This window comes from Bos mutus, chromosome 4 (genome assembly GCF_027580195.1).
Source record: "Bos mutus isolate GX-2022 chromosome 4, NWIPB_WYAK_1.1, whole genome shotgun sequence".
Classification (NCBI taxonomy): domain Eukaryota; kingdom Metazoa; phylum Chordata; class Mammalia; order Artiodactyla; family Bovidae; genus Bos; species Bos mutus.
In genome coordinates this window covers 113,035,853-113,044,049 of record NC_091620.1, presented here as the reverse complement: position 1 = coordinate 113,044,049, position 8,197 = coordinate 113,035,853, and positions in this window count along the sequence as shown.

Genomic DNA, 8,197 nt, shown 5'->3' with positions numbered 1-8,197 from the left:
GATTTGCAGTCTGGAATATCTCAGAGGAAAGCTGGACTGAAATAGAAAGTAGCTATCCTAAAAATGGATTTTTTTTTAATCTAGGAAATTTTATTTCTTTCTTAGTTTTTAAAAATGTTTTACACAATTTTTAAAGATTACTTTCGATTTATACTTGGAAATGAATTTTTCTATTAGTCAAATTTTCACATCTGTATTCTGTGATTTCTACATTAGTTTTCGGTTCAGAAAGCCTCTTTTCAGACAGAGGTGAGAGACTACAGAGATCTTATGGTTACATTTGTGTTTGGGGTCAGAGGACCCAGCTGCCGTGCATCTAGACTCTGTATCCACAGACGTGCTGTCATCCTGAGTCAAGTTTGTGCTACCTTGTTATGCAACAATAGATAAGTAAGACAGACTTTGGTGTCTGGAATTGGATCATAGATGTCATGATGGCGGAGAAGGCAATGGCACCCCACTCCAGTACTCTTGCCTGGAAAATCCCATGGATGGAGGAGCCTGGTAGGCTGCAGTCCATGGGGTCGCTAAGAGTCAGACATGACTGAGCGATTTCACTTTCTCGTTTCACTTTCATGCATTGGAGAAGGAAATGGCAACCTACTCCAGTGTTCTTGCCTGGAGAATCCCAGGGACGGGGAAGCCTGGTGGGCTGCCATCTCTGGGGTCACACACAGTCGGACACGACTGAAGTGACTTAGCATAGCATAGCATATGTCATGATGGCTTTGGAAGGAGGTCATGGGGAGGCTGAGAGAACTGGGGGGAGCTTGAGAGAGAAAGCCTAAACTATGCTGAACAATGGCTATTAGAAACATGGGCTAATAGGGGGCTTCCCTGATAGCTCAGTTGGTAAAGAATCCACCTGCAATGAAGGAGACCCGGTTTGATTCCTGGGTTGGGAAGATCCACTGGAGAAGGGATAGGCTACCCACTCCAGAATTCTTGGGCTTTCCTTGTGGCTAAGCTGCTAAACAAACTGCCTGCGATATGGGAGACCTGGGTTCAATCCCTGGGTTGGAAAGATCCCCTGGAGAAGAAAAAGGCTACCCACTCCAGTATTCTGGCCTGGAGAATTCCATGGACTGTATTCCATGGGGTCACAAAGAGTCAGACACGACTGAGAGACTTCACTTCACTTCACTTCACTTCACTTCAGAAACACGGACTGGACCCTGCTGTTGAGGGCTTGATGGAGGTGAGGAGTGGGTTATTGTGGACTAGAGGAAGGGCATCCCTGTATGTAGGGGCAGAAGGCTTAGCTCCTAACTGTCTCCTATCGTCACAGGGGAAGCAGGACTTATAAGTACTAACTCATCCACATGGCCAGACAAGGGGCTTCCAGTGAGGTGTGGAAGGTGCTGCCGGGTTCCTGCTCACCGTGGAACACAGGAGGAGAGATGAGTATTGATATCGACAGAACTGTCAGACAAAACAACCAGGGCTAGATGATCCTGAAAATCCTCAACCCCTCCTGGTTGCAAAGATGCCCAAATTAAGGGGTACACTGTTAGAATGTGTCTCAAGGAAAAGCAGAGGGTGTGAACTCAGAAGGATGGAAAGTTCAGAACACTTACTCACATGGGAGATCCCAGAGACCCTCCCTGTTCAGCCGGTGGGCCTCTGTCCTCAGTCGACGCTCTGAATCAGGGAGCAGGAAGAGTGATCTGTGGGTACAACTCTTGTCTGATGGGGTGAACCCACCCAAAGCCACAGAAGGCCCATATGGGGTCTGAGAAAAACTACTTTTAGCAGAAACACTGTGAGCTTAGGCTAACAGGGACAAGGAACGAAAATGAAGGCAGATGGCAGGCTCCCAGAAAACAGGCTGATGAAACCACTCACCTGCCAGGACCTTCCATGAAAAAGGAAGGATGTGTCAGAAGGCAGAGCCTACAGCCACAGGATCTTGTACTCAGGCCTTGAAACTGAAGCCACTTGCAGCGTCAGTCTGGAGAGATTTCAGACCCACACAGGGTCAGTGATGCCTGCGTGCCTCTCGGATGTCCCCATCTGAAGCAAGGATGTGTGTAGCTGCTGTCCTACCACAATATGCAGGATGTGACAGAGCAGACAGCTTGTCGCTTTCATTCGCGGGCTCACGGATCAAGAGAAGTTGTGTCCCAGGAACTTTCTTAGAGAACTACAGCTCAGGGGCCACTTCTGGACCTGGACTTGACTCAGGTGGTGAGAGTCTGGACTTTGAGTTGGGCGGCTTTTGATGAGACTTTTCAAGGACTGACTGTATCTTACAGGTGTCAGGATGGAATCACTGGAGCCAGCAGGTGGACAAATGGACTGCAATTCGGTTTCCATGATCCTGATGTCATTTGTTCACAGTTCAAAAGTGATGGGACGTCAATCACTTCCATGGTTAGTTCAAAAAGGCTGGCTTCCAGCTCACGCACTCACTCTCTCTTGCCCTTACTTGCTCACTCTGGGGTAGCAGTTGCCACGTGTGAGCTGCCCTGTGCAAGACCCACACACCAAGGACAGTGGAGGTCTCCAGTCAGCGGCCAGCAATGAGATGGGATTTTCTGCCCAAGATCCTGAGAGGAACTGCATCCTGACAATCACATACAAGAACCCGAGTGAAAATCTCCCAGTTGAGCCTGCAGACAAGACCTCAGCCCAAACAAACCCCTTGATGTCAGTCTTGTCAGACACCTCAAACCAGAAAACCCCACCAGGCTGCACTGCATTCCTGACCAACTGATAGAGAACAAATGTTTCCTGTTTGAAGCTGCTAAGTGTTGGGATCTGGTGAATGTGGCTGTAGATAATTAACAAAGCCTATAAAATGACATTTCTTTCACACCTGAGTTTGTGACCCAAAATTCAAATGCATTACAGTATGCATAATTTTGCTGCTAACCATATGTATTTATCACTAAAAAATTTATAAAAAAAAAAAAAAGACTTATTTGCTTTCATAGATTCCAGAGTGTCTTTCTTATAACTACTGCTGCTGCTGCTGCTGCTGCTGCTGCTAAGTCACTTCAGTCGTGTCCGACTCTGTGCAACCCCATAGATGGCAGCCCACCAGGCTCCCCCATCCCCGGGATTCTCCAGGCAAGAACACTGGAGTGGGTTGCCATTTCCTTCTCCAATGCATGAAAGTGAAAAGTGAAAGTGAAGTCACTCAGTCATATCCGACTCTTCTCGATCCCATGGACTGAAGCCTACCAGGCTCCTCCATCCATGGGATTTTCCAGGCAAGAGTACTAGAGTGGGGTGCCGTTGCCTTCTCCGTCCTATAACTACTAAATTTATTTAAAAACTCAGTGATCCCACTCCTTATTTGAAATTTGCTCAGGTCACCCATATTTTGGGGTCTGATTAAAATATCTCCTATTTTATTCAATTAAAATACTTTCTATTTAAAAATTTCAGACTCATAAGAAGTTGCAAAAATTGGTACAGAGTTTGTACGCTTTCCTAGTTTCCCCTGTGATAATGCTACACATAGTTTAATTCATCACCAACATCAGCTGCCCTAATTTTTACATAGAACAAGTCTATTTGAACTTTATAAGTCCAAAGTTATAAGTAGGTATTCACCCTACATGGAATGTCTCTCTATCACTGGAGTGTTCCCCTAAATGTGGCTGTAGATCACCCTTTTTTCTTGTTTCCCAGAAATTACTCCAGAGATTGATGGGAACCAATCTCTGTGCATGCCTTACACTAGGCTGTGTGTGTATGATCGGTTGCTTCAGTTGTGTTCAACTCTTTGTGACACTATGGACTGCAGCCAGCCAGGCTCCTCTGTCCATGGGATTTCCCAGGCAAGAACGCTCGAGTGGGTTGCCATGTCCTTTTCTTCCTGACCCAAGGATCGAACCTGCGTCTCCTGCACTGCAGGTGGGTTCTTTACCCACTGAATGACAACACTTGTCTGAGTCCCACCAAGTTGCCCACATTGAACCACTTTTTACCTAAACTGTGGAACATCACAGGGTACAAGCTGATAGGTAGATGATTCTACTGACTCCCAGCCTCGGGTCATCACTGGTCAGTGGCACTCAACGTGCCTGTGCTCAGCCTCCAACCTGCTCCTGGGTCTCCCCCCATGCCTGCGACCTTCACAGCCAGCGTGCTTCTTGGGGGAAACCAGGCAAGGATGGTGTTCCCAGCAGATTCTCCATCTGGGGGCCTCCAGTTTCTGCACTCTGGGAAAGGAACACTTCCTAGCTCCACATCCTGCCAGGTTGAAGCGAGGGAGCATCTTTGCTGCTGTAGGTCAGCGTTTATGCTGAGGTTCTAGAGCAGTTCCCACATTCTTCACAACTTTACTGATTTCAGTCCTCAGCCAGCCTTGGCTTCCCAGCTGCAGATACAGACTCAGGGTGCTTGACACTCAGCAGCTTCTCATTGCTTTTAGGTACCTTTGTACCCTGAGAAGAGCCCAGCCCCATAGCGTCTCCCTGGGGGTCTGTGCTTTTCAGCACAGGCAGGATTGGTTCAATCATTGGTTATTGTGATAGATCCAGCCTCCAGCCCCTCTTCCCTCCTGGGAAATCGGGGGTGGGGTGGGGTCGGAGGTGGAACTGAAAATTCCTACTGTCGAACTACGCAGCTGATTCTCCTGGTAGCCATCCCCGTCCTTGGGTGGAACCCCTAAGGCTCCTTCCCTGAGGGATTTTCAGGCACTGATCCCAGTGCTGTTATCACTCAGGACAGCAGAGGGGCTTTCGGGAGCTGTGGGCTAGGAAGGGTGCGTGAAGACCAACCACATGTGAGTGACCAGATGAATGACCAAATGTATATGTGTGCTTCTTGTCAATCACAATACTGCATGCCCACACCAGCCGCACTAGCTAGCCCTTGTGTGCCCCCCAGAACTGCCTTCCCACAAACTGCCAGTCCTGGACACTGAGGCCCTTTCCAAGGGGCTCTCTTTAGGAAAGGATCCTTCTCTTTAAATTGATCTTTCTTTGTTCAAATGGCTCAACAGCTTCCAAGCCTTGCTGGAGGTTCAGCAATGGGGGGCAGGGGGCAGTTTCTCTCCTACCCGTGAAGTCCCCCATGCCATGTAAAACATTTAACATCAAATAAAATTGTGTGCCTTTTCTCCCTTTGACCTATTATTACCTTATTTCACAGGCTTATCCACTGAACTTACATGAGTAGAGGCCAAGTTTTCCTCCCCTACAGACACCAGAGCTCTCAGCTTCAAGGACCTGGAGGTCCAGGGTGAAGGATCACGTTCTGAGAAGGTGAGCTCTTGAGACTCCTTGCTCAGACCAGGGTGAAGGTCCACAGAGGTTGAGCTGGGGCCCTAGGAAGGGGTCGAATAGGAGTTTCCAGCAAGGTTAGAAGAGTTCTGGGCCAGAGTGAGGACCCTTCTTTGGGAGGGGGGAGGTCCCTATGCTTATTAACCGAATTTTTGCCAGAATTGACTTCAGCGGGTGTAAGAGCTGAATAACAAATTTTTAGGGTGTGTTCATGCTCAATTCCTCAGGCATGTCTGACTCTTTGTAACCCTATGGACTGCAGCCCATCAGGCTCCTCTGTCCATGGGATTCTCCCAGCAAGAATACTGGAGTGGGTTGCTATTTCCTTCTCCAGGAGATCTTCCCAACCCAGGGACTGAACCTGCATCTCTTGTGTCTCCTGCATTGGCGGGCAGATTCTTTACCACTAGTGCCACCTGCTGCTGCTGCTGCTAAGTCGCTTCAGTCGTATCCGACTCTGTGTGACCCCATAGACGGCAGCCCACCAGTCTCCCCCGTCCCTGGGATTCTCCAGGCAAGAACACTGGAGTGGGTTGCCATTTCCTTCTCCAATGCATGAAAGTGAAAAGTGAAAGGGAAGTCGCTCGGTCGCGTCCGACTCTTCGCGACCCCATGGACTGCAGCCCACCAGGCTCCTCTGTCCATGGAATTTTCCAGGCAAGAGTACTGGAGTGGGGTGCCATCGCCTTCTCCGAGTGCCACCTATTGAACGTCAAACTCTAAGCTCATGTGTGAGAACACGTTTACCCGGTGACAAGCCTGTTTCCAGCCTTAACTTGCTAAGTGAGCGGGTCAGTTTTCACTGCCGCAGAGCTCCATTTTCCCCTGTGTTAGTGGGGCGCTGGGCTAGGGGTGCAGAAACGCCCTCCCCAAGTATGCGCTGTGAGACCCTGTCCTGGAAGCAAGGGGTGGGCAGCTGCACTCTCTGCCTTCACCACTAGGGGGGGTGCATGCCTTGCTTTGCCTGGAGGTGGCTGTGTTTGGCCTTTTTAAATTTTTTTTTTTTTTAATTTCATTTAGTGAGCTCTTTATTTTTAAATTTTTATTGGAGTATGGTTGTTTTACAATGTCATGTTAGTTTTTGCTGTACAGGAAAGTGAATCAGTTATACATATACATATATCCATTCTTTCTCAGGTTCTTTTTCCATATAGGACATTATAGTGAACTGAGCAGAGCTCCCCGTGCTATACAGCAGGTTCTTAACAGTTACCTAATTTTCATATAGCAGTGTGTATATGTCAGTCTCAATCTCCTCATTTACCCTGTGCTCCCTCTTTTCCCCTTTGGTAACCGTAAGTTTATTTTCTAAGTCTGTGAGTCTGTTTCTGTCTTGTGAACAAGTTCTTATCATTTTTTTTAAGATACCACACATAAGTGATGATATCATAAGATATTGGTCTTTCTCAGCCCTTTGAATTTTGATACCATTTTACCTTAAAATTCCAATTTAGATGTTAGAGAATGTTTAGCTAATTTGCCACAAAGCTCAAACTTTTAGTTTCTTCACTTTTGTATTTAAATTAAAATATTACGCTTAATGGAGCAGCTTTAAAAAATGCTTTGGCCTATAGTGTTGCTGGGAGGTTTCCAGCTGAATTGCTGTACTGGCACTCACTCTTGTGTACACGGGAAAGTGAAAGTCACTCAGTCGTGTCTGACTCTTTGCAACGCCATGGATGTCCATGGAATTTTCTAGGCCAGAATACTGGAGTGGGTAGCCTTTCCCCTTCTCCAGGGGATCTTCCCAACCCAGGGATCGAACTCAGGTCTCCCACATTGCAGGCGGATTCTTTACCAGGTGGGACACAAGGGAAGCCCGAGGATACTGGAGTGGGTAGCCTGTCCTTCTACAGGGGATGTTCCCGACCCGGGAAGGGCCTTAAATTCCCTCTAAGGGACCTGTCCTTTCCAGGGCCAACCAGATGTGTGAACTGGTGGACATACATGGCAGCGGGCTGGTCTTTGGTCCTTCCAAGCCTCCGTGTTTTCTGGTTTCAAGTCATCAGCACAGACTAAACACACAGGGAATGGTTCCCTGGGAGGGCGCTTTGCACCTGTTCCCTTGACATAGTGTTCACTGAAAGGACTGATGCTGAGGCTGAAACTCCAACACCTTGACCAGCTAATGCGAACAGCTAACTCATTGGAAAAGACCCTCATGCTGGGGAAGACTGAGGGCCGCAGCAGAAGGGGATGACAAAGTATGAGATGGTTGGGTGGCATCACCAACTCAATGAACATGAATTTGAGCAAACTCCGGGAGATAGTGAAGCACAGGGAAGCCTGGCGTGCTTCAGTCCATGGGGTCACAGAGTCGGACATGACTGAGGGACTGAACAACAACCCTTGATACAGAGCATCTTCCTGAATCCTTCCCTCTGCTCTCAGAACAAGCACTTTCAATCTCTGTTGTAACAGAGGAGGCAGTCAGAGTTGCTAATTAAGGGGTCTCCTCAGCCCCCAGCACACACAGAGCCCTTGACTTTGTCCATGTGCAGCAGGGCCACAGAGAGGCCTGGACCCTTGGGAGGCTGTTGCTGGCTGACGTGGTCACAGGCCATGCTTGAAGGACCCTGATTCTCAGGTGGAACCTTCTAGATCTGCACCCTGTCTCACCCCTGGAGATGGGCATTCGCCATTGATGGAAGAGCTGGATGGTTCAAGTCAGCTCCTGTTTTCTGACAGGACTTTCTTAGTCAAAGTCCAGGGAGCCAGCGAGCAAAGCACCACACAAATCCCTCCTGGAGGCTGGGGCAGCATGGCGTGTGGATGTGTGGAAATCACTTTCACAAGGAACATTTCTCTAACTGCAAAAGGAAGTGAGGCAAGCAGTTTATTGGGGAGAAGCAGAAGCAAGAGGAAAGTGATTTGCCTTTTTTCCTCTTTTTCTCCTGGGAGGAGAGTGATCCTGCAAGAATCTACCAGCAGGGCGTCAGACTCCTTCCCTATTTGCTGGA